The following is a 27,479-nucleotide window of genomic DNA, read 5'->3' as shown; positions in this document are numbered from 1 at the left end:
CCTTAGTCGGCAAAGTAATGTCTCTGCTTTTGAATATACTATCTAGGTTGGTCATGAATTTTCTTCCAAGGAGTAAGCATCTTTTAATTTCATGGCTGCAATCACCATCTGCAGTGATTAGGGAGCCCCCAAAAATAATGTATGACACTGTTTCCAATGTCCCCCCATCTATTTCCCATGAAGTGATGGGACCGGATGCCATGATCTTCGTTTTCTGAATGTTGAGCTTTAGGCCAACTTTTTCACTCTCCACTTTCACTTTCATCCAAGAGGCTTTTTAGTTCCTCTTCACTTTCTGCCATAAGGGTGGTGTCATCTGCATATCTGAGGTGATTGATATTTCTCCCAGCAATCTGGATTCCAGCTTGTGTTTCTTCCAGTCCAACGTTTCTCATGTTGTACTCTGCATAGAAGTTAAATAAGCAGGGTGACAGTATACAGCCTTGACGTACTCCTTTTCCTATTTGGAACCAGTCTGTTGTTCCATGTCCAGTTCTAACTGTTGCTTCCTGACCTGCATACAGATTTCTCAAGAGGCAGGTCAGGTGGTCTGGTATTCCCATCTCTCTCAGAATTTTCCACAGTTTATTGTGATCCACACAGTCAAAGGCTTAGGCATAGTCCGTAAAGCAGAAATTGATGTTTTTCTGGAACTCTCTTGCTTTTTCCATGATCCATCGGATGTTGGCAATTGGATCTCTGGTTCCTCTGCCTTTTCTAAAACCAGCTTGAACATCAGGAAGTTCACGGTTCACATATTGCTGAAGCCTGGCTTGGAGAATTTTGAGCATTACTTTACTACCATGTGAGATGAGTGCAATTGTGCAGTAGTTTGAGCATTCTTTGGCATTGTCTTTCTTTGGAATTGGAATGAAAACTGACCTTTTCCAGTCCTGTGGCCACTGCTGAGTTTTCCAAATTTGCTGGCCTATTGAGTGCAGCACTTTCACAGCATCATCTTTCAGGATTTGAAACAGCTCAACTGGGATTCCATCACCTCCACTAGCTTTGTTCGTAGCGATGCTTTCTAAAGCCCACTTGACTTCACATTCCAGGACGTCTGGCTCTAGATTAGTGATCACACCATCATGATTATCTGGGTCGTGAAGATCTTTTTTATACAGTTCTTCCGTGTATTCTTGCCACCTCTTCTTAATATCTTCTGCTTCTGTTAGGTCCAGGCCATTTCTGTCCTTTATCAAGCCCATCTTTGCATGAAATGTTTCCTTGGTATCTCTAATTTTCTTGAAGAGATCTCTAGTCTTTCCCATTCTGTTGTTTTCCTCTATTTCTTTGCATTGATCTCTGAAGAAGGCTTTCTTATCTCTTCTTGCTATTCTCTGGAACTCTGAATTCAGATACTTATATCTTTCCTTTTCTCCTTTGCTTTTCGCCTCTCTTCTTTTCACAGCTATTTGTAAGGCCTCCCCAGACAGCCATTTTGCTTTTTTGCATTTCTTTTCCATGGGGATGGTCTTGATCCCTGTCTCCTGTACAATGTCACGAACCTCAGTCCATAGTTCATCAGGCACTCTATCTATCAGATCTAGGCCCTTAAATCTATTTCTCACTTCCACTGTATAATCATAAGGGATTTGATTTAGGTCATACCTGAATGGTCTAGCGGTTTTCCCTACTTTCTTCAATTTGAGTCTGAATTTGGTAATAAGGAGTTCATGATCTGAGCCACAGTCAGCTCCCGGTCTTGTTTTTGTTGACTGTGTAGAACTTCTCCATCTTTGGCTGCAAAGAATATAATCAATCTGATTTCAGTGTTGACCATCTGGTGATGTCCATGTGTAGAGTCTTCTCTTTTGTTGTAAGAGGGTGTTTGCTATGACCAGTGCATTTTCTTGGCAAAACTCTATTAGTCTTTGGCCTGCTTCATTCCACATTCCAAGGCCAAATTTGCCTGTTACTCCAGGTGTTTCTTGACTTCCTACTTTTGCATTCCAGTCCCCTATAATGAAAAGGACATCTTTTTTGGGTGTTAGTTCTAAAAGGTCTTGTCAGTCTTCATAAAACCATTCAACTTCAGCTTCTTCAGCATTACTGGTTGGGGCATAGACTTGGGTAACTGTGATATTGAATGGTTTGCCTTGGAGACAAACAGAGATCATTCTGTCATTTTTGAGACTGCATCCAAGTACTGCATTTTGGACTCTTTTGTTGACCATGATGGCTACTCCATTTCTACTGAGCGATTCCTGCCCGCAGTAGTAGATATAATGGTCATCTGAGTTAAATTCACCCATTCCAGTCCATTTTAGTTTGCTGATTCCTAGAATGTCGACGTTCATCCTTGCCATCTCTTGTTTGACCACTTCCAATTTGCCTTCATTCATGGACCTGACATTTCAGGTGCCTATGCAATATTGCTCTTTACAGCATCGGACCTTGCTTCTATCACCAGTCACATCCACAGCTGGGTATTGGTTTTGCTTTGGCTTCACCCTTCACTCTTTCTGGAGTTATTTCTCCACTGATCTCCAGTAGCATATTGGGAACCTACTGACCTGGGGAGTTTCTCTTTCAGTATCCTATCATTTTGCCTTTTCCTACTGTTCATGGGGTTCTCAAGGCAAGAATACTGAAGTGGTTTGCCATTCCCTTCTCCAGTGGACTACATCAGACAATCTTTGGCAACCCCAGAGAACAGATCAGGTTTCAGTGCATTCATGACCTAAAGACTGACCTTGATCCCCTGACCCTTTGCTTCCATTGTTCTCTGTCTGTTTATCATTGAAAGTGAAAAGTGAAAGTGAAGTCGCTCAGTCGTATCCGACTCTTTGCGACCCCATGGACTGTAGCCTACCAGGCTCCTCCCTCCATGGGATTCTCCAGGCAAGAATACTGGAGTGGGTTGCCATTTCCTTCTCCAGGGGATCTTCCCAACCCAGGGATCGAACCCGGGTCTCCCGCATTACAGGCAGACGCTTTAACCTCTGAGCCACCGGGGCTTTAGCTCTTGTCAAACACCCCTGTTACTATGACAGATTTCTCTGTGGCAGTGAAGGCCTGCCTTTCATTACTATCAGACAACTTTTCCTTCTTCTCTTCACTAAACCAAGACAGGCTTCAATATCCTCCACTCATGATGACCCCTGAGCCACTCACTTGTCCCTTGCCTAGAAAGCAACTCCACAGTCATTGTCTGGAGGTAAAAACGGCTCGAGGATGTAAGGAGAGGCCAGAACTGAACCGTTCCCAAGGCTGCCCCACAAGTATCCCAAGAGGGAATGAAGAGAATTTTAAAAAAAATCAAACTTCAAGAATGATTTCTCTTTGACAGTGTATTGCTTCCAGGGGTGCAGAGCAAGTTTCTGAACTCCAGCTCTCCAAGAATGAACTTGGATAAATAACTAGTCTTTCAGCATCTCCTCTCTGTATTTTCTTTTGAAGAGTTTGATCTGTGTGGGTATATGTTGTACTTTTTAATATGTGAAAGAGAAAGAAGTTTCCTTTTATCTGATTTGCTTGACTCTAGTGCAGAATTATGCTAATTCAGTGGAGGAAAGAAAGAAATGCTGGAATGAAGAGCCACTGGATTAGATGTGTATGCACTCCTCTGTGGCATATTTCTCTAGTTCTATTTAAGGAACTCTCTCTCTTCAGGATCTCAGAGTTCAAGCAGCTGAAAGATGATCATTCTGTTTTCTTTGTATTATGCCTGTCCTCAGGTTACTCTGTTTTCTTGAGAGCATGCAGGTTTGTGAGTAAAGCAGGAAATGATCAGCAATTTCATTCCGATGATGTTTCATGAAAGTTTGAGATTGAATGGCCACATTGAAAGGGGTGGAGGTTTTTTGTTTAATGTCTCATGAAAGCACCTGGAATAAAAACCTTGAATTATAGGGTGCCCATTGTTGCTGACAAACTATTCACGCAGTGTGATGAGTGTCCTTTGGGGGAGCTGGATCAAGCAAGGCCGACCTCTGGCATGAACAAGAGGGAAGTACTCTCAAGTGAGACTTTTATCAGGTGTCCCAGAAATACCATAACATCTAAACAAACATCAGAACGCTGTCTTTGATGGATCTGCCCTCAGACAGGTGGCTCACACAGGAAAGAAACCATCTGCAATGTGGGAGACCCGGGTTCTGTCCCTGGGTTGGGAAGATCCCCTGGAGGAGGGCATGGCAACCCACTCCAGTATTCTTCCCTGGAGAATCCCATGGACAGAGGAGGCTGGCGGGCTACAGTCCATGGGCTCACAAAGAACTGGACATAACAACATAGCACAGCACAGCACCCTCAGACAAGCGGCCAAATAACCAGCAAATAAACTGTGCACCACTGAGTGAAGGGAAGGAAAGAAGGAAGACGAGGAAGAAAGAAAAGAATTTGATGTTTCCAAACTTCGAATATATCAAAACTTTCCGGAGTGCTTAAAATAAAACTAAAGTCTTCTATTTCCCAGAGATTCATCTTCTTTTCCTAAATTGAAGTACAATTGCCATATAACATTGTACTAGTTTTGCGTGTACAATATAGTGACTCGATACTTGTATATATTGCAAAATGATCACCACCATAAGTCCAGTTAGCAATGAACTGGTTTTCAGGTGAGCCCCTGACTGATTTCTCATCTACCAGCAGTTCTTCAAGCCTTACCTGGCTTTTCAGAGCATCTTTTTCCTGGCTAGCACTGCCCGCTCACCGAGACTGTTTTAATTGCCTATAAACCAGTCTCTCGGCCTCCAGTCTGCCCACTTTGTCGGCCATACCAGCAAATGGCCTTTTCTATAATTAGTGTTGACCTTGCGGCCTTCCTATCTGGGACGTGGGATTACTTAGAATCCTCTGCCTTGCGTCTGCTTCTTCTAGTGCTTTGTGATGACTGCTCCCCAACTCACCCTCGGACAAATGACAAATCCAGCCCTGCCGTCACCCCAGATCCCTCTCACGGGTGCCCATTGCCCCCAGAATTCTGACTCCTCGCTCCGTATCTGATTTTACGTTGCTGCTTCTGCTCCTCAGGACCCAGTTCAAAGTGGCCTCGTGCCACAAACACGTGAGTGTAAATCGGCACTTTCTTCTTTTGCTCCATGCTGTCATGAATCAACTGCCCCAGCTAGCGCCTCAGAACCATGACCCTGGCCAGGGCCAGCGGTTTGATGCTCTAGGTCACATTCGGGCCAGGAAGACACCAGTGTGTTGAGCATGGCTCAAGAGGATCTTTGCCGTCATGTCTACAGACTCTATGCAGCAGACAGGTAGCCCAGAAACCATATCTGACTGGGAGACCTGTTTGGTTTGACCCCCACTGAAGGGGAGTGGGACACGGCCGAAAAGAAAAGTTCCCACGACAGTCTGGACTGCCAAGAGTCCACTGTCCACAAGTCACCAGAGGGTTATCTAGCCTGGAGCTCTCCGGCCACCCTGCTCCCCCACTGTGATTCCCAGCCCACACTGTCTGCCTGGCCCTGTGGACGTGGAGTTTGCAGCACTGAGTTTCCAGGCCTCCCCTTTCATCACTGTCCACGACATCACCTTTCAACACTGCCCACATCACCTTTCATCACCATCCATACACACCCAGCTGTCCTACCAGGCTTTCGGGAATTCCCAAATAGGTCTTCCATTTTCACGTCATTCTCTGTACCCTGGCTTATGCAAATATCTAATAAAAGAAAACAAGCTCAAAATAATTCATGGGGCTGTAAAGTATAGCACGATGACTGTAGGTATTAACACTGCAGTGCCTATTTGGAAGGTGATAGGAGAGAATCTTAAAAGTTCTCATCACAAGGAAAGAAAAATTTGTAACTATGGTGGTGGGGACAGATGTTAACAAGACATCATTTCACAGTATGTACAAATTTCGTATCATTATCTCGTACATTTGAAACTGTTATATGTCAGTTATGTCTCAATTTAAAAAAAAGAAGCTCATGTTTGCTAGAAACTAAAGTTAGTAAAATTTAAATCTTAAGGTAGCCTCTGCTAAGAAAATAATTTTTTCATAGACTTTTTGTTTAGAGCAGTTGTAGAGTCACAGCAAAACTGAGTAGAAGGTACCTAGATTTCCTATATATTCCCTGCCCCTCTCATCATTTTATATGGAACTGGCAAAGATTTAGAAAGTGATAATACCCAGTGGTATTGAAAACACCCTGATGATGGGAAAGATTGAAGGCAGGAGAAGGGGACGACAGAGGATGAGATGGTTGGATGGTATCACCGACTCGATGGACAGGAGTTTGAGTAAGCTCTGGGAATTGGCGACGGACAGGGAGGCCTGGCGTGCTGCAGTCCATGGGGTCGCAAAGAGTCAGACACAACTGAGCGACTGAACTGAACTGAAATGAATACCTGGTGGTGGAGAAGGTGTAGGGAAATGAGAGTCTCAGACTTGCCAGTGGGAGTGCAACTGGACCAATTTTGGGGAGAGCAATATGACACTTTCTATCAAAACCCTTAACAGATCTGCATACAGACTTCCCTGGTGGTCGAGTGGTTGGGAGTCTGCCTGCCAATGCAGCGGACATGAGTTCAATCTCTGGTCCAGGAAGATTCCACACACCAAGGAGCAGCTGAGCCCATGCACCAAACTCCGAAAACCCGTGCACCTAGAGCCTGTGCTCCACAACAGGAGAAGCCGCTGCAATGAGAAACCCAAGCACCACCCCAAGAGAAAGCCCTGGGTCAGCAATGACGACCCAGAGGAGACAAAAATAAATAAATTAACAAAAAACCCAAACAAACCCTTGCATATACTTTGACTCAGTTCAATGTACTGGAATTTGTCCTAAAGAAGTTCTTTCTAAATTCTTATTTGAGAGGCAATGTAATATAATAGTTAAAAGGAAACACTCTCAAACTATATTGCCTGGGTTCAAGTCCCTGCTGGACCAATTATTAATTGTGAGACCTTTGTGGGACCTAACCTCTCTGTTCTTTGGTTTCTCTAACTCTAAAGGAGTGTCAAAACAGTTCCTACAGAGTCTGGATAGGAGGAAGGTTTGGGGGAAATGGATACATGTATATGTATGGCTGAATCCCTTCAATGTTCACCTGAAACTACCACAACATTGTTAACAGGCTATACCTCAATACAAAATGAAAACTTTAGGAAAAAAAAATTCCCTATACCTCATGGAGTTGTTGTGAAGTGTGTGATATACTTAAACCACCCTGAATGGTACTTGGGACATAATAACTGCTGAGATTCAGTCATCATTAATGACAAATTTTGTTAATAAAACAATGAACTATTATTACTGATAATACCTTCTAAAACCCCCTAATTGGAAGTTTTGCTAAATAAATGATATTGCATTCACATGATGGCATATTACTGAGCTATTATAAATTATGGTGAAGAATTCTTCAGGACACAGAAAAACTAGGACATACTATTAAAGGAAGGGAGCCAGTTATAAAAAAAGGAGAGCGAAAAAGTTGGCTTAAAGTTCAACATTCAGAAAACGAAGATCATGGCATCTGGTCCCATCACTTCATGGGAAATAGAGGGGGAAACAGTAGAAACAGTGTCAGACTTTATTTTTTTGGGCTCCAAATCACTGCAGATGGTGACTGCAGCCATGAAATTAAAAGACGCTTACTCGTTGGAAGAAAATTCATGATCAACCTAGATAGTATATTCAAAAGCAGAGACATTACTTTGCCAACTAAGGTCCGTCTGGTCAAGGCTATGGTTTTTCCTGTGGTCATGTATGGATATGAGAGTTGGACTGTGAAGAAGGCTGAGCGCCGAAGAATTGATGCTTTTGAACTGTGGTGTTGGAGAAGACTCTTGAGAGTCCCTTGGACTGCAAGGAGATCCAACCAGTCCATTCTGAAGGAGATCAGCCCTGGGATTTCTTTGGAAGGAATGATGCGAAAGCTGAAGCTCCAGTACTTTGGCCACCTCATGCAAAGAGTTAACTCATTGGAAAAGACTCTGATGCTGGGAGGGATTAGGGGCAGGAGAAGAAGGGGACGACCGAGGATGAGATGGCTGGATGGCATCACAGACTCTATGGATGTGAGTCTGAGTGAACTCTGGGAGATGGTGATGGACAGGGAGGCCTGGCGTGCTGCGATTCATGGGGTCTCGAAGAGTCGGACACGACTGAGCGACTGAACTGTATTGAACAGTTATAAAAACACATTAAATAGATGTTTTTATATGAAAACAAATACTGAAAGAAATGTGCTAAAATATTATCTCTGAATATTTCTGTTGATGATTTTTATTTTAGTCTTTGTGATTTTCTGGATTTTCCTAATTTCTAAATTTCCTAACTCTAATTTCCTAATTTCTAAACTGTTTTAGAAATTCCTTAATTACCATTAAATTTCTTTTGTAATGCAAGTTAAAGGTACTTTCCCAAAATTAACTAGAAAAAAAATTTTATTTTTGGACTGTGCCACAACACGTGGAATCTTAGTTCCCCAAACAGGGATCAAACCCTCTGCTCCCACCTCAAGTGGAGGTGCAGAGTCTTAACCACTGGACCGCCTGGGAAGTCCCCTCGAAAAGAATTTTTTTTTAAAAGGTGCTAGGAAATATCTTGCTTTATCAAGTGCTTTCACTAAAAAAGGGATGCATTTTAATTTGTTATGGTCAACTGCCAAAAATGGGCACACATTCATTCCATTGCTATATGCAGGCCTTCATTCACTATGATTTTGCAACTTTTCCATTCGAAGGCAGAGAGTGTTTCTCCATGCTCCTTGAATCTGGGCTTGGCCACGGGACCTGCTTTGGCTGACGGGACATTAGCAAACATGATTCACGAGGAGACTTGCGAAAGTACTCGTTGATTAGGGTTACCCTCCCTGAGGTCACCAAGAGAAACAGCCCTGCTGAACCCACGAGGCAATGAGAGATCGTGGGGTTAGAAGATCAGGTTCTGCAAGTGAAGGTCGATCCAAGCCCTTCCAGTCCTGGTGGAACAGACCCTGGTGAGAAGTCCTCACGGAAGACACAGGAAACTTCTTCAAGCTACTACGTTTTGGAAGTTCTTTTCCTCCTAGCAAAACCTTAACTGACTTTTTACGAAAGTAGCTGTCAGGTAAAATGGCAGAGAATGAATGTGGGCCAAGTCCACAAGACAATCAATTCCATCCTTCAGTTTTTATCTCTAAGTCCAGCCTTCATCTGTATCAGTATTCTCCATTCTGGCTACACATTGGAATCCTCTGTGGAACTTTTAGAAAAGTACCAATAACTGTGCTCCATCTCCTAGGTATTCTGAATTAATTGGTTAGGAGTGAGGCCCAGACACTGGAATTTTTTAAAATGCTCTATATGATTGTAATGTGTAGCCAGGTTTGAGTAACTCTGTTTTCCATAGGCTATTTAATGCATTGAGCATCCCTTTATAGGGATAATATTTTTCAGCTTTTAAAACACCAAATAGTATCCCTTAGTAAGGGGAGATTTTATTTTTCAATAAATAAAGCAACCTTAAGTTTTGAAGATTTTAAAAATACAGATAAGTTCAAAGAAGAGACTAGCGGTTTTTTTTTTTTTCTTTTTTCCCCCAACTTCCCTAATTTAGCTAGTGTTAAGCATCCTGGCACATTTACCTCATGAACCTTGACTTTATTTCTCTTAAAAATATTATTCTATAATTTGTGAAAAATCAAACACTTGATTTGAATGGATTCAAACGACTTATAAAAGTACAAAAAACAAAAATGAAAGTTAAAAAAGATCCCAAACACTACAAAACCTTACAAGTAACAATCACTAAGAAAACATTTCATGAAGCATTTTTTGCACCAATAAATACTTTCACGTCACCTTAAGACTATCGCATAGCTATGAACTAGCTGGCTGTGGGTGTGCTCGGTCGCCCAGTCGTGTCTGACTCGCCCAGTCGTGTCTGACTCTTTCGACCCCGTGGACTGTGTAGCCTGCCAGGCTCCTCAGTCCATGGAATTTTCCAGGCAAGAATACTGGAGTAGGTTGCCATTTCTTCCTCCAGGGGATTCCTGATCCAAGGAGTAAACCTGAGTCTCCAGCATCTCCAACATTGGTGGGCAGATTGCTGCTGCTGCTGCTAAGTCGCTTCAGTTGTGTCCGACTCTGTGCAACCCCAGAGACGGCAGCCCACCAGGCTCCCCCATCCCTGGGATTCTCCAGGCAAGAACGCTGGAGTGGGTTGCCACTTCCTTCTCCAATGCATGAAAGTGAAAAGTTTCATTTGTCACTGATTCCCCGACTTGGGATGCCCCCAACTAGCTGACAAAACTCTACCAAATATAGATTGCAAATAACCTATCATAAGTGGTCTGTATCACTGAGAAGTATGGACTGGGTTTCCTAAAATGAGTTTGGGCATCCCTTATTACAAATGTTCACCACTTTCATAGGTTCATCAGTCCAAAACCCTCCTTAGGATGAAGCATTGGCATTTGCAGCACGTGAACATCAAGTAATGTTTTCCCTGTAATCTATTCGTTTAGATGGGTTTGTTCACAGGTTAAATTAGGCATTTGCATTTCAAGAGGCATCTCCTAGTTTTATGTGACTGTTTCAAATAAATAGACTTCCCTGGTGGCGCAAGTGGTAAGGCATCTGCCTACGATGCGGGAGACCTGGGTTCGATCCCTGGGTCGGGAAGATCCCCTGGAGAAGGCAATGGCCACCCACTCCAGTACTCCTGCCTGGAAAATCCCATGGACGGAGGAGCATGGTAGACTACAGTCCATGGGGTTGCAAAAAGTTGGACACGACTGAGCCACTTCACTTCACTTCACTTCAAATAAAAGTATTTACAGTACTGATTGTCCTTCTCACTTCATTACACTGAAAGCTATTTCATGGCCAGGCCTTTCCTTATTAGAATCAATAGAACATAGCACGCCCTGTACTGCTTTGTCTCCTGTCTGGGGAAAGGCCCTTAATGAATCCATTAGACAAATTTTCATCTTGCCCTGCGTGCAGTGCCTACCTCACCTTCAAAACAAGGTACCAGGTTACACCCAGTTGGATGTAAATCAAGAATGCATTCCCAAGTTGTAAAGCATTCCCTCCAAGTCCATGTAAAAGCAGCCAAATAAAAACCATGCTTGCTTAGGGCCGTTGTCTAATTTTAAACCCTATCTACAACCCAAGACAAGTCTGAAGGAGTTGAAGGTCAGTGGTAAATTCCATTTGGTGCTGCATGCACTGGGGTATATATAGGTTGCTAATTCTGGGAACTAACTGCTTATCTACAACAAGCCTAACCTTTTATGTAGAACCACAGAAGTACTTCTGTTTAAACTGTTCTGCAAATAGGAGGAACTTCTTTAAAAAAAGATTAAAAAGAGAAGAAACATGGGAGAGAGGGTCCTAGGTTGTACCTGGCACATGTGGGTATCCCAGTCCACTCCCACCCCTCACCCCCAACCCATGGAGTTTCCAGCAGTTTTTAGAAACACACGAAATCACAGTGTAGCATGAGCATTTCTTCTTGAAAGAATCTATTTAGCCTGATGAAAAGCACTAGGCTACAATTAGAAGCTCTGTGATGACACAAAAGCAGCAAAACTGGAGGGTCAGGGTGATTGTTGCTCTTGAAGACAGTACTGGGGGATTCCTGCAGTATTTGTAGGAATGTGGGCTCTTGTACTGGTTACCCAGGGGAGGATCAGTTTGAAAATTCAGTGATTTCGATTATGATATGTTTGGTTTCCTGTATGTATATTTCTTTTTTCAAAATTTATGTATTTTTAATTGAAGGCTAATTACAATATTGTGTTGGTTTCTGCTCTACATCAACATGCATCAGGAACAGGCATACACTGTATATGCTGTGCTTAGTTGCTCAGTCATGTCTTACTCTTTGCAATGCCATGGACTGTGGCCCACCAGGCTCCTCTGTCCATGGGGATTCTCCAGGCAAGAATACTGGAGTGGGTTGCCATGCCCTCCTCCAGGGGTTTCTTCCTGACCCAGGGATGGAACCCAGGTCTCCCGCATTGCAGGTGATTCTTTACCGTCTAAGCTACCAGCGAAGCCCCATACATCGTGTAATGTATTTCAATTAGAAGTTTAAGAAAGTTCTAGAAGAGGTGGGAAAATGATGTGTACATAAATTTATAAAACAAAACCTGAGACTTGAGAAATGTTAGCCCCCTCAGTTCCTTGCCCCCTTCTCCTCTGCTCAGGGTCATTTTAAGGATCAAAGTGCCAATTTTGAGCACTCAGTTTTCAGGTGCAGAGAGCTTTACTTTAAAGCACTTGAATACTGCTGTTTCCATTTGTGCAACAGTTATTTCAATATTTTAGCAACTCTGAATTGTGGATAGGGACCAGTGACTAATATGTTCACTTTACAAGAAAAGATAAACCCTTGAGCCATCTACAAATTTAGACAAATCCTCTTCTGTATGACTTCTAAGAGATCCTATTGGGATATTGTGACATAAACAGTATAAAGTCCTCAGATGATGTGATGGATTGCAAAGACTCATGATAGGAAGTTTTGTGAGTCTGCCACATGTGTTTCTGAAAAAGAAGTGGATACAGTTTGGGTTATTCTTATTCTTCCAATTAAGTTCACAATGTTCCTAATATTTATTCTGAATCACAGATACTGTCAAGCCAGAAGGAAGAAAAGCACATCAAATTCAAGTTTAATAATGACATAACTACATGCTGTATTTGCTTGTTTTGTTTTTTTTTTCCTTTGGCTGTACCATGCAACTTGTGGGATCTCAGTTCCCCAGTCAGAGATTGAACCCAGGCATTGTTTTTTGTTTGCTTTTGTTTTGGGCCACATCATGCGGCTTGTGAGATCTTAGTTCCCTGACCAGGGATCGAACCTGGAGCCCTCGGCAGTGAGATCTTGGCGTCCTAACTACTGGACCAACAGGAAACTCCCCAAGTCAGTTCCAAAGGGGATTCATAAAAGAGTTAGACTGTCAATGTCCTTTTTTCCTCCTATACAGGGGAAGCAGGATATTCAGTAGCTAGAAGAGATGGAAAAAATTACCTCTAAACACTGCACATGGAACAGTCTACCCCCACTAAGCAATTCCTACTCTTAATAACAAACTCCTCCCACGTTCCCTACAGGAAGAGGAAGGCCAAAATGAGCATCTTAACAAACATATTGCTCCTAAAGATTAAAGAATGTGTGCTTAGAATAAATTCAGTTTGAAACTGGCTGATGGGCACATGAGGATGACTGTACCATTCTGCATCTGATTGTGTGCGTTTGTAAATTTCTAATAGAGTTTTAGAGGAGGGCACAGCAACCTACTCCAGTATTCTTGCCTCGAGAGTCCCATGGACAGAGGAGCCTGGTGGGTCACCCAGAGGCAGACATAGTCTAACACAGCCAGCCAGAGTCAGTCCATAGGGTTGCCGAGGGTCAGACACAACTGAGCGACTTAGCACACACACACACACACAATAGAATTTTACAGTGGTCCCTGGTAAGTAGCTAGGAGGAGCAATAATTTGTTTTAACATCCAGGAAGTTGAACACGGAAATGAGAAGGATATGGCGGAATGCGCAGAAACCTATACAGATTGACTGTGGGAAAAAAAAAAAAACAACTCCAATTTCTTCCAAGTCTTGTTCTATGTCAATTTCCTTTTCCAAGAAATTATATTTATTCTAAACTGACATCTCTGTACATGATAAGGTTTAAGAAAATAAAACAATCCTATTAATCCCAGCTCCTGTTCCTTTCATGTGATGTGATCTCAGAAAGAGTCCTGATACTAACATCCTTTGCATCTTTAAGGAAACACTCTTCTCATGGATATGAGAACTTACTTCACAGTATTACTGTAAGAACTAAGTGAGACTTTTCCATAGTTTCAGAAATTATACCAATAACATTTAGGGAAATCAAAATGATAAAAAATGCACATCCCAACATGTTAAACTGCTTAAGTTTCCTTATAGTTCCTCCTATTTCTCTTTGGATGCACTTACATTTAGTTTTACATGGTTTGGGGGCCATTGTGTAGACATCTTTTCATAGCAAAGAGATTTAAACGGGTTTAATTTAACACCTTCCTTGAGGATCTCATTAGTTTAGGAATTCTACACCATATTTAGGTTTTCTTAATACACATTTGTATTAACAAATAGAAAAACACTTCACCTCTCAATTTACACCCAATTTTTTCACTCAGTTCTCAAACCAGCTTTACTAAGTAGCCATCATTACTGTGAGTTTAAACAGATGAGGGATTTAAGGTTTGGGTATCCGCGGTCAGGCTTTTCAGGCGGCTCAGTGGTAAAGAATTCACTTGTCAATGCAGGAGACGCAGGAGATGCAGATTTTGATCCCTGGGTCAGGAAGATATTCTGAGGAAGCAAATAGCAACCCACTCCAGTAATCTTGCCTGGGAAATCCCGTGGACAGAGGAGCCTGGCGGGCTACAGTCCCTGGGTTCACAAAGAATCAGATATGACTTACTGACTAATACCACCACCCATGGTCACAAAGTTACTAAGGGCAGAACCAAAATTCATCATCAGTTTGTCTCACTCCAAAGCCCAGGATATTTCTTCAACATGAGTCCTTCCCAAGCATCAGTCATTTCCACACCACTTTCACAACAGCCACCCTAAGCAACCAAAACTGTAAAGCTTTGCCTTATATAAACTCACTTTCATTTTTACTGGTGATTACCTTTTTTTCTCAGTTAAGGAGATGGAAATAAACAGAACCAACATTTCCTGCAAATCTATGTGCTACTCTGTAAAAGGGCAGAGCCAACAGTTCTCAAGGGGGGCTTCTAGCATCAGTACCCCCTGCAACTTGTTAGAACTACAAATTCTGGACCCTGCTCTGGTCCTACTGGACTGGAAATCCTGGTGCTAGGGGCCAGCAATCCATGTTTTAATGGGCTCCACCGGGGCTCCTTGACCATCTGGTGATGTCCAGGTGTAGAGTCTTCTCTTGTGTTGTTGGAAGAGGGTGTTTGCTATGACCAGTGCATTTTCATGGCAAAACTCTATTAGTCTTTGCCCTGCCTCATTCCACATTCCAAGGCCAAATTTGCCTGTTACTCCAGGTGTTTCTTGACTTCCTACTTTTGCATTCCAGTCCCCTATAATGAAAAGGACATCTTTTTTGGGTGTTAGTTCTAAAAGATCTTGTAGGTCTTCATAAAACCGTTTAACTTCAGTTTCTTCAGCATTACTGGTTGGGGCATAGACTTGGATAACTGTGATATTGAATGGTTTGCCTTGGAAATTAACAGAGATCATTCTGTCGTTTTTGAGATTGCATCCAAATACTGCGTTTCGGACTCTTTTGTTGACCATGATGTCTACTCCATTTCTTCTGAGCAATTCCTGCCCGTAGTAGTAGATGTAATGGTCATCTGAGTTAAATTCACCCATTTCAGTCCATTTTAGTTCGCTGATTCCTAGAATGTCAACGTTCACCCTTGCCATCTCTTGTTTGACCACTTCCAATTTGCCTTGATTCATGGATCTGACATTCCAGGTGCCTATGCAATATTGCTCTTTACAGCATCGGACCTTGCTTCTATCACCAGTCACATCCACAGCTGGGTATTGTTTTTGCTTTGGCTTCATCCCTTCATTCTTTCTGGAGTTATTTCTCTACTGATCTCCAGTAGCATATTGCGCACCTAATGACCTGGGGAGTTCCTCTTTTGGTATCCTATCATTTTGCCTTTTCCTACTGTTCATGGGGTTCTCAAGGCAAGAATACTGAAGTGGTTTGCCATTCCCTTCTCCAGTGGACCACATTCTGTCAGACCTCTCCACCATGACCCGCCTGTCTTGGGTTGCCCCGCAGGCATGGCTTGGTTTCATTGAGTTAGAAAAGGCTGTGGTCCTAGTGTGATTAGATTCACTAGTTTTCTGTGAGTATGGTTTCAGTGTGTCTGCCCTCTGATGCCCTCTTGCAACACTTACCACCCTCTTCCAACCACTAAAGAAGACTCTACACATGGACATCACCAGATGGTCAACACCGAAATCAGATTGATTATATTCTCTGCAGCCAAAGATGGAGAAGCTCTATACAGTCAACAAAAACAAGACCGGGAGCTGACTGTGGCTCAGATCATGAACTCCTTATTGCCAAATTCAGACTTAAATTGAAGAAAGTAGGGAAAACCGCTAGACCATTCAGGTATGATCTAAATCAAATACCTTATCTATACAGTGGAAGTGAGAAATAGATTTAAGGGCCTAGATCTGATAGATAGAGTGCCTGATGAACTATGGACTGAGGTTCGTGACATTGTACAGGAGACAGGGATAAAGACCATCCCCATGAAAAAGAAATGCAAAAAAGCAAAACTGCTGTCTGGGGACGCCTTACAAATAGCTGTGAAAAGAAGAGAGGCGAAAAGCAAAGGAGAAAAGGAAAGATATAAGCATCTGAATGCAGAGTTCCAGAGAACAGCAAGAAGAGATAAGAAAGCCTTCTTCAGTGATCAATGCAAAGAAATAGAGGAAAAGAACAGAATGGGAAAGACTAGAGATCTCTTCAAGAAAATTAGAGATACCAAGGGAACGTTTCATGCAAAGATGGGCTCGATAAAGGACAGAAATGGTCTGGACTTAACAGAAGCAGAAGATATTAAGAAGAGGTGGCAAGAATACATGGAAGAACTGTACAAAAAAGATCTTCACGACCCAGATAATCATGATGATGTGATCACTAATCTAGAGCCAGACATCTTGGAATGTGAAGTCAAGTGGGCCTTAGAAAGCATCGCTACGAACAAAGCTAGTGGAGGTGATGGAATCCCAGTTGAGCTGTTTCAAATCCTGAAAGATGATGCTGTGAAAGTGCTGCACTCAATAGGCCAGCAAATTTGGAAAACTCAGCAGTGGCCACAGGACTGGAAAAGGTCAGTTTTCATTCCAATCCCAAAGAAAGGCAATGCCAAAGAATGCTCAAACTACTGCACAGTTGCACTCATCTCACATGGTAGTAAAATAATGCTCAAAATTCTCCAAGCCAGACTTCAGCAACACTTGAACCGTGAACTCCCTGATGTTCAAGCTGGTTTTAAAAAAGGCAGAGGAACCAGAGATCAAATTGCCAACATCCACTGGATCATGGAAAAAGCAAGAGAGTTCCAGAAAAACATCTACTTCTGCTTTATGGACTATGCCAAAGCCTTTGACTGTGTGGATCACAATAAACTGTGGAAAATTCTAAAAGAGATGGGAATACCAGACCACCTAACCTGCCTCTTGAGAAATCTGTATGCAGGTCAGGAAGCAACAGTTAGAACTGGACATAGAACAACAGACTGGTTCCAAATAGGAAAAGGAGTAAATCAAGGCTGTATACTGTCACCCTGCTTATTTAACTTCTATGCAGAGTACATTATGAGAAACGCTGGACTGGAAGAAACACAAGCTGGAATCCAGATTGCTGGGAGAAATATGAATAACCTCAGATATGCAGATGACACCACCCTTATGGCAGATAGTGAAGAGGAGCTAAAAAGCCTCTTGATGAAAGTGAAATAGAGTGAAAAAGTTGGCTTGAAGCTCAACATTCAGAAAACGAAGATCATGGCATCTGGTCCCATCACTTCATGGGAAATGGAGGGGGAAACAGTAGAAACACTGTCAGACTTTATTTTGGGGGGCTCCAAAATCACTGCAGATGGTGATTGCAGCCATGAAATTAAAAGACGCTTACTCGTTGGAAGAAAATTCATGACCAGCCTAGATAGTATATTCAAAAGCGGAGACATTACTTTGCTGACTAAGGTCTGCCTAGTCAAGGCTATGGTTTTTCCTGTGGTCATGCATGGATGTGAGAGTTGGACTGTGAAGAAGGCTGAGCGCCGAAGAATTGATGCGTTTGAACTGTGGTGTTGGAGAAGACTCTTGAGAGTCCCTTGGACTGCAAGGAGATCCAACCAGTCCATTCTGAAGGAGATCAACCCTGGGATTTCTTTGGAAGGAATGATGCTAAAGGTGAAGCTCCAGTACTTTGGCCACCTCATGTGAAGAGTTGACTCATTGGAAAAGACTCTGATGCTGGGAGAGACTGGGGGCAGGAGGAGAAAGGGACGACCCAGGATGAGATGGCTGGATGGCATCACGGACTCGATGGACGTGAGTCTGAGTGAACTCCAGGAGATGGTGATGGACAGGGAGGCCTGGCGTGCTGTGATTCATGGGGTCGCAAAGAGTCGGACACGACTGAGTGACTGAACTGAACTGAACTGACCGGGGCTCCTGAAGCATGCTCTGTCTGGGAACCACTACACTATATACCTTATCTTATTTAATATTCATAACTTCTCCTGAGACTAAATTTATTACTCCCACCATCACAGATGGGTTAACTGAGACAGCATAGACTAAGACCAGTACCACATAGTTAGCAGGTAATGGGAGCCAATATTTAACCTGCACTTATCTGGTTCCAAAGCCTTTTCATAGTATCACGTGCCCTCGAGGGGAGATATCGGGAGATGCCATTGCTGTGGTTCAGAGAGAGTAGAGATCTAGGTGATAACGAGATCTGTAGACACCGATTATATATCTGTTATGACTGTGACATGCAACGAACATTTTACTGTTTTAAAGAGTCACTGAGGGACTTCCCTGTGGTCCAATGGTTGCGATTCTGCGCTTCTATTACACGGAACACAGTCTGATCTCTGCTCAGGGAACTAAAGATCCCGAAAGACACACAGCGTGGCCAAAAATACATAAAACCTAAAGCCTTGGTTCTTCTAGAAAAGATTTAATTTCAGACAGTTCCTAGAAAATTGATTGGAGGTGGAATGAAAGTTGCAAAAAAATGGCCTTGCCGGGTCTAAAGCAGTACCTACATTAATCCTTTCTGCATGACTTAAAGTCGTGTTAAGTTCAGCTTACTGGATATATATGAATAGGAATGGTATCTGTACATAATTAAGTGTGTATATATATGGTAATCCAATTGTTCTTGTTTTGCATAATGTTGTTCTAGGAATTAGGGATTAAAAGCTAATTAGGAGCAGTATTTCCAGATTATTTCCTTCACAGGATCAGGGGAGAAATCACTGGGCACAGATTCCCCAGTGAAGAGGATGACCCAGGAACTTCCCTGAGGGTTCAGTGGTCAAGAATCCGCCTGCCAATGCAGGGAGCAAAGGTTTGATCCCTGGTTCGGGAAGATTCCACATGCAATGGGGCAACTTGAGTCCATGCTCTGCAACTACGGAAGCCCCCAGGCCCTAAAGCCGGTGCTCTGCAACAGGAGAACCCACTACAGTGAGAGGGCCTTGCACCGCGATGGGGAGGAGCCCCCGTCTGCCACAACTAGAGAAAGTCCCCAGCAACTCAGACCCCATGCAGCCAACAACAAACAAATAAACATATTTAAAAAAAAAAGATGATCCAAGTGTTATCCAGCACAACCAATGGCCAGAAGCATCACAAATAAATGCCTTCAAATGGCTAGGACTTCAGTATAGTCCTGTCTCTTTTGTTTAATCACTAGGTCGACCCCATGGACTGTAGCCCACTAGGCTCTTCTGTCCATGGGATTTCCCAGGCAAGAATACTGGAGTGGGTGGCCACTTCTTTCTCCAGGAGATCTTCCCAACCCAGGGATTGAACCCTCGTCTTCTGCATTGGCAGGCGGGTTCTTTACCATTGAGCCACCGGGTTAGTATAGTTTAATTACGTAAATACTCTGCAACCTGTCTAAGGTTTCTGTACCAAGGGCCAGGCTGACATCTAGATTCTCAAGAGCCAGGATATATCATAACCTTCTCTGACCTCAGATTACTTCCCCAAGAACCACCTTCATTTATCAAAGAGACAAAACAAGCAAAACAGGCCTGCTGCCCTAATACAATATTGTGAAAATCATGTCCAACTGTATTATGTGTATTTAACATTATCTGGCCATACGGAAATGATGTCATGTGAAAACTCTGCTCAGCAGACAGGAACCCAAGGAAAGGATCTGTTTAGTATAATTTCTCCTTCAATCTGAATTTACCTCCATATCAACAAAATGAGTGCTACTGTGGACTGTCATTCAGGCACGAAAAAATAACTCCAGTATAAGCCTGAATGTTCTAATAATGTTCATTAAAACAGGATTCTTCCAGTCTAATTATGTTCATCATTCTCAATCAATGGTACGATCAACATGATTGAATGCATCCTTTGTGGCACTGGAAACCCAACTCTAAATTTAGGCTGATGTTCAGAGAACACAATGCATACTTTGAAAAAGCCTGGGGGCTGATCCAGCCACACCCAGATTTAAGGTTGGGGTAACCTTTCCAGAGAGAACACATACCTTCCCAAGAGCTCAGTGTTTACATTTGTTGAGAGCTACACCTGCAGAAACGTTTCTCAAGTTTCTGTTGTTGTTTTTCCTTAACCTTTCATTTCCTCATGCTCCTGTTTTTTCCAAGCCAATAGCTAAGGGTTGAAGGTGAAGGTGTTTGTTGCTCAGTCATGTCCAACTTTTTTCGACCCCAAGGACTTTAGCCCACCAGGCTCCTCTGTCCATGGGATTCTCCAGGCAAGAATAGTGGAGTGGGTAGCCATTCGCTTCTCCAGGGGATTTTCCGACCCAAGGATTGAACCTGGGTCTCCTCCGTTGCAGGTACATTCTTTACCATCTGAGCCACCAGGAAAGCCCCTAAGGGGTACTCTGGGTCAGATTCTGACAGAAGAAGCCCACTCTGTGAACCGGGAGTAGCCAAGTGGGACACAAACCGCAGGGCTGGGTAAGTGCCAAGCTGTGGGAGATACTCAGACTTAGGGCAGGTAAGACAGAAACCAGCTGGCAGTACCCACCTAGGGAACTGGTGCTCGCTCCGGGCATCAGAGGAGACTGCACGGGCCCAGCTGGCTACCTGGGAACCAGTTTTCATTTGTTTATTGGACCACTCAGCTCTTAGTTCCCTGACCAGTGATCAAACCTGCATCCTTTATAGTGGAAGCATGGAGTCTTAACCACTGGACCATCAGGGAAGTCCCTGCGAATCAGTCTTCTAAGTAATGATTCTGCCCTATTAACATTCCAGCTGAAACTCTTAAAATTCCACAAGGACTGGTTATCTTTCTCTTTACTGCTATCACTTCTTGGCCTAGCTGTTACGGAATTATACTGTTAGGTAGATAGAACAGGGAAAAAGAGTCTAAAGTGGCGGTGGCTACAAGACAAGGAAGGGAAAAGCCCGCGAAAATGACACAAAAGAAGGTCCGAGGACCGGAGTGAGGACCTCAGGTTAGACAAACAACACTCCTAGCTGGCCCAATCTACAAAGGACAGGCCCAGGGAGAGACAGACATATAAACAGAGGAGCCAAAGCCAGCTCTCTCTCCCGCGCGCTGGGGCGCTCTTCTCCTCGTGTCTTTAGATCGACGTGCCCTCACGCCTCGAAGATGGATTTTCCTGCTATCTTCTAAATAAAATAGAGCTGTAACACTGAGCTGTAACACTGATTTGTCTAAGAGCTATAACATGGTCCATTCGAGACCTGAGAGCTATAACACGGTCTATCCAAGACCTGAGAGCTGGACACGCCGAGGGGGCTTTAACGTCCGTCACTCCAAATCTTTGCTGTGACGAGACAAAGAACCGAGGAACAGACAGTCTCGTGACAGTACCTTTCAGCCTACCCACTGTTTCTCAGATTCTTACTATCAAACATTACTACTCCCCACCTCAGATAGGGGACATCACTCTCTGAACTTTTTTTTTTCAGACTTTGATAGCTGATTAACAATGTCGTGATAGTTTCAGGCGCACAGCAGTGACTCAGCCATACATATGCGTGTATTCAGTGTCTCCTAACTGTCCAGCCCCTCCCCAGACCCAACCCACAAGCATTAAACCCTCTTCAGGCACAGCAAGAGGTCACAGTGTAGGGGTAGTGATGGAAAAGACAAAAATGGATATCACATTTCTCACCCTAAAAGAACTCAAACAAGGAGGAGGAAGGGCAGAGGAGCTTTTCACTTAGCAGGTAGTTATAATTCAGTGCTGGGAGCTGTGGCAGGGCAAATAGGAGTACCAGCTGTCTGGGAGGTGGGTTATCAAGGACGGCTTCTGGAGGAGGTGACTTCCAAGGAGGGTTACAAAGGATGCATAGGAATAGTCAGAGATGATAGGAAGGGTAGCTCAGAGAAGACATCATAAAAAGCCACCAAAAAAAATTAAGGGAAAATCGCAGAAGTGTGTAGGATCAAGCAGTTGCTGGGATATGAAGCGTGAGGCCTTAGGTACAAAGCAGTGAGGGGAGAGAGATGGGGTAAGGGGGGAGGGGGGTCAGGTCAGAGAGTTCTGCTGTGTTGGGGAGCTCCCTGGCAGTCTAGGGGTTCATGCCCAGGTTCCTTTCCTGGTCAGGGGACTGAGATCCTGCAAGCTGCACGGCATGGCCAAAATTTAAAAAAATAAAATATGTACATAATAACAAAATACATAATGGGACTTCCCAGGCGGTCCAGAGTTTAAGACTCTGTGCTTCCACTTCGAGGGACACCAGTTCAGTCATTGGTGGGGAAGCTAAGCCGCCCCATGGTATGGCCAAAAAATTAAACAAACAAGTGAACCATCAAAAATGCTTCAGAAAATTTTAAATGAAAATTAGTTTCCTAAATGTCTGCATATGATCTATTTAAATAGAGGTTACACCTTGTCCACTTCTGTTTCTCACTCACAATTCGTTGTCATTCAGCTGCTAAGTCCTGTCTGACTCTTTGCGACCCCATGGACTGCAGCACGCCGGGGTTCCCTGTCCTTCACCATCTCCTGAGCTTGCTCAAACTCATGTCCATTGAGTCAGAGATGCCATCCAACCATCTCATCCTCCGTTGCCCCATTCTCCTCCTACCCTCAATCTCTTGCCCCATTCTCCTCCTACCCTCAATCTTTCCCAACATCAGGGTCTTTTCCAATGAGTCAGCAATACGGTGCCTAAAAAAACAGCCATTCTTCTTTTTGCTGTGTATTTTGTGAACTTAAAAAAAAAAGTGTACTATTTTCCACACACAATGTTTAATTAATTTTATTATCTATAAACTTAATAAAATATCTCTGGAAGAATACAAGGAAGCAACAATATGGGCAGCTCATAGAGTTAAAAAATTTAACTTAAAAATTTTAAAGCTCTTGAATATATTTCTTATTTTTAAAAATAGGGATGGAGATAATCAGGGGAAAAAAAAACGCACAACATTTTGAGGGGTTGGAATTGGGGGGTGGATTAGCTCAATATACCCAAACCTGATGAACTAAAGAGTCACTAAACCTGAGAATGCAACCATTCAAATCTCAAAACTTAAATTCCATAAAGTCATACCTGTCTCCTTCCAGAGCCACCCTCAGTTCACAGAACAGTGCCAGGTACCACGCGGGGTTTAATAAGTATTTGTTAGTTGCTGAACACAGACACGGCACCAATGTTCCTGTTTTGGTTTTTTTTTTGAAGACTTCTTTTCCATTCTGTAGGGAGACAATGTCCTCAAGATTCTTCATGTTCTTTTTGTTACCGTTTAGCAGTGACTAGGTTCAAAGTCAGCCTGGATGGGTCTCGCCCACCAGCTTCTGTGAGCAGCAGAGGAGCCCTGAAGAGTACTTCCCAGGTCCACTGGCTGCACGAAGGGGGAGCCAGACCACAGCCTGGTCTAGAGAGGGCTTGAGAAGCAGGTACAGAAGCCTTGGTGGGTCGTGGCAGCCGGTTCCAGCAAGGGCACCTTCCTGTGACTCCAAACATACACACACACACACACACTCTTCCATATCCCTGCTAACCTGATTTCTAGCTTAGAGTGGTCAGGTGGGGCTTACTTTCACTGTTCTCTGCATTTTTCTTCCAAACTCGTCCTTTCACCTTTCTGGGGTTCTGCAGGGAATTTGTTTTAGATATACAGCAAAGAAAAAAAAACAAAACAAGACCGTTCCTTCTCCTGGTACAAGAGAAACACTTCAAACTTTAGGGCTCGCAAATCCAGGATCAGACCCCAGCTTTGCCTTGGACAAGCTATGTGAACCGAGCACATCCCTGGTGGCTCAGATGGTAAAGAATCCGCCTGCGATACAGCAGAGCCAGGTTCAATCCCTGAGTCAGGAAGATCTCCTGGAGAAGGAAATGGCAACCCGCTCCTGTAGGGAACAAGGTATAAAGAAGGTTGAGAAGTGCTTGCAAACGAGACTCTCAACCAGGGCTGAACGTTCTTGCAAACGAGATGTTCTGCCCAGTGTAGGGAACTAGGTTTAAGGAAGGTTGAGAAGTGCTTGCAAACGAGACTCTCAACCAGGGCTGAACATTCTTGCAAACGAGATGTTCAGCTAAGAATCCTGTTTGTTCCCGTGGGAAAAGAACATTTCTTGCACACAAGGATGTTTCTCTGATTCCTCAAAAGGAACAGACCCTGGGACAAAACAGATTCTAAGTTGATAAGGAAGTTCCCCAAAACACAGTCTTAGCTGCAGTAAATAAGTCAAGGTAAAGGTTATCTCGCCCTGCGCCTGCGCACTGTACAGTCTCTGAATCCTAGTGCTTGGCAGCTTGCCCTGTAGCTTGTTGTGCTAGGGATATAAAATAAAGTAGCTGTAAGAAGCAAGTGTTAAAATATAAAGATTTAAACCACTCTGCAGTGTTGGTGTTTCATTCCGTCTCCAGCATCTGGAACCCAACATGGGGCACGACGGAACCGAAAGGGTAAGCACCCCGGGGCAAAAGGCTGAAAGGGGGACTTTCGGGAAATAGAAAAGAAAAAGAGAAAAGAATAAAAATCCGAAAGGGTAAACACCCCGGAGCAAAAGGCTGAAAGGGGGACTTTCGAAAAAAAGAGAGAAGAATAAAAATCCGAAAGGGAGAGCACCCCGGAGCGAAACGCTGAAAGGGGGACTTTCGAGAAAATAAGAAAAATAAGAGAAAAAGAACAGAAAAAAGAGAAAAGGAAAAAAAAAAAAAAACTATGGGGAATTCCCCGTCTTTAAAGTCACACTATATGGAGCTGGTTAAGGGGCTCCTGCATTCTATAGGAATTAAAACGTCTACTCGCCGCTTGAGTGAGTTATTCTGTCTTAGAGAGCAGCATTGTTATTGGTTTCAATATCAAACAGAAGTACAGCTGAATCTGAAGGAATGGAAAGTGGTGCAGAAAGAGTGAAGAAGGCAGCATCAAAAAGGAAATGTGATTCCTTTGAGGCTGTGGACTCTATGTAGCGCTATAACACAGGCTTTAAAATTAATGGCTGCTGATAGTGAGGCCGTCTCATGTTCTCTTAAAAAGGAAGATCCCCTGTATGAAGATGTGCCTATGAGTAAGGAAAAGGAAGATGAAGGTGAAAGGGGGGCTTCATCTCGGCCTCCGCTCAAACCCCTAGATGATAGTAAAGATTCATCCACTGAGTCAGATAGAGATGTAAGTTCTGGGGAGGATTCAGATTCTGTAGAGGCAATGACTACTGCCTTTCGGAAGGTTTTATCAAATAAAAAGCAAACTTCCAAGGCTGTTAAATCTTCTGCACCACCCTACGCATCCCTATTTCCAGTAGCTGCCGATAAGGCTGAAGTAGGGAGAGAGAATCAGCGATTTACATTTCCTGCTACTATGTTCTATGATGATGATGATCTTTCAGTACCTCCTGGAGGTTTTGTGGATCCACCTCGCCTCTTTCCCATTATACGTCAGCATGATGCACGGGCGGGAATGATTAATGTTCAATATATGCCTTTGGAGTATAAATTTTTTAAAGATCTTAAGGCCGCTGTTTCTCAATATGGTCCCCAATCTCCTTTTGTGTTATCAATGTTAGAAAATGTGGGAACTTCTAAATTAATTCTTCCTCTTGATTGAGAATCTATAGCTCAAGCTGTTTTAGAAAGATCTCAATGGTTACAGCTTCGTAGTTGGTGGGAAAAAAAAGCCCCAAAACAAGCCAGGATTAATGAGGGACAAAATCCACAAGGACCTTTAGAAGATAAGTTGATGGGAGAAGGGCAATATCGAGCCTTGAGGGAACAAGCTCAGTACACAGATCAGGAATTACAACAGGTGCGTCAGGTTTTCTTAAGGGCGTGGCGTAGAGTGGTACCTACTGGACAGGCTCAACCGTCTTTTGTGAAAACTATACAAGGTCCTAAGGAGCCTTATACAGATTTTTTGGCCCGCCTTCGGGTGGCTGTTAAATGGACAGTTGGTCGAGATGAGATCTCAAAAATTTTGCTTGATACATTGGCATATGAAAATGCTAATCCAGAATGTAAAAGGATTTTGGGACCTTTAAAAGGACAAGGGGCTTCTGTGGCTGAGTTCATAAGAGCATGCTCTAGAGTTGGAGGAACTGAACATCAAGCTTCTGTATTTGCAGCAGCTTTAGCAAAGGTTGTGAAACCTCTGAGGGGAGGAAACTGTTTTAATTGCGGAAAGCCAGGACATTTTCAAAAAGATTGTAAGAGACAAAAAAATGAGCCAAAAAACGAGCAATTGCCAGAAAAGCGACAGCCCTCAGGTCTTTGTAGGAGATGTGGCAAGGGAAAGCATTGGACTCAGGAGTGTAAATCTAAAACTGATAGGGAAGGGAATCCCTTAAGAGCCCCTTTGTCGGGAAACTTCCCAGTGGGCCTAAGCTCCTGGGGCCCAGGAACAATACCGGGAGCTCCTTGCCAGTCTCCTGCACAGGTCAATGCCAATCTCGACAGCCAATTTTCTCGAATGGTGCTCAAATGATGATTTCAGATTTGAAGGCTGCTACATTAGGTAGTGCAGCTGCAGATCTTCCATTAGCTGAAAATGTTATTCTATCCCCAGGAGGAGGTGTTTATAAAACACGGACTAATGTTTTTGGCCCATTACCAAGAAAAACTTTTGGGTTAATTTTGGGACGGAGTAGTGCAACATTAAGAGGATTGATTGTATATCCAGGAGTAATTGATTCTGATTATGTCGGGGAAATTTTAATTATGGTTTCTACATCACAAACTCTTTCTTTACTAGCAGGGGAACGGATTGCACAACTTCTCTTGTTACCTTATCACCCGTTTTCTTCATATTCAAATGAGAGAGTCGGTAGTTTTGGAAGTACCGGAAAAAGTATATTTTGGGAAATGCTTATTAATGACTCTCGTCCTTTAATGTCACTGATTATTGAAGGTAAACAGTTTGAAGGATTAGTGGATACAGGAGCAGATGTTTCGGTTATTTCTCTCCAGCAATGGCCTAATGACTGAAAAAAAAAAATTCCTCTTGTTTTAACAGGCTTAGGATCAATAGCAGATGTGTGGAGAAGCGCTCAACCTTTGTCATGCCAATTGTCTAATGGAAAAAAAGTATTTATTTCTTTTTACATTGTTAATATACCTATTAATATCTGGGGAAGAGATCTTTTATTTTCTTTAGAAACAACGCTTACCATCTCGTCAGAAAACTTGTAGCCACTGCTCAAATTCCTCGAGCTCTCCCATTGAAATGGTTAACTGATGTCCCTAAATGGGTTGAGCAGTGGCCGCTTCCAAAAGTGAAGCTCGAGGCTTTAGAACAATTAGTAAAAGAACAGCCTCAATCTGGCCATATTGAACCTTCCACGTCTCC

The 27,479-nt window shown here is 43.2% G+C and overlaps 1 protein-coding gene across 1 annotated transcript in view; it reads right to left on the bottom strand.

Annotated features, from left to right (window-relative positions):
• Nucleotides 1-27,479, bottom strand: part of LOC128055247 (N-acetyllactosaminide beta-1,6-N-acetylglucosaminyl-transferase-like) — a 52,827-nt gene that overhangs the window by 18,672 nt on the left and 6,676 nt on the right. The window lies entirely within an intron of this gene.

The sequence above is a fragment of the Budorcas taxicolor genome, chromosome 11 (assembly GCF_023091745.1).
Source record: "Budorcas taxicolor isolate Tak-1 chromosome 11, Takin1.1, whole genome shotgun sequence".
Lineage (NCBI taxonomy): Eukaryota > Metazoa > Chordata > Mammalia > Artiodactyla > Bovidae > Budorcas > Budorcas taxicolor.
This window is presented reverse-complemented; position numbering and strand designations above follow the sequence as displayed.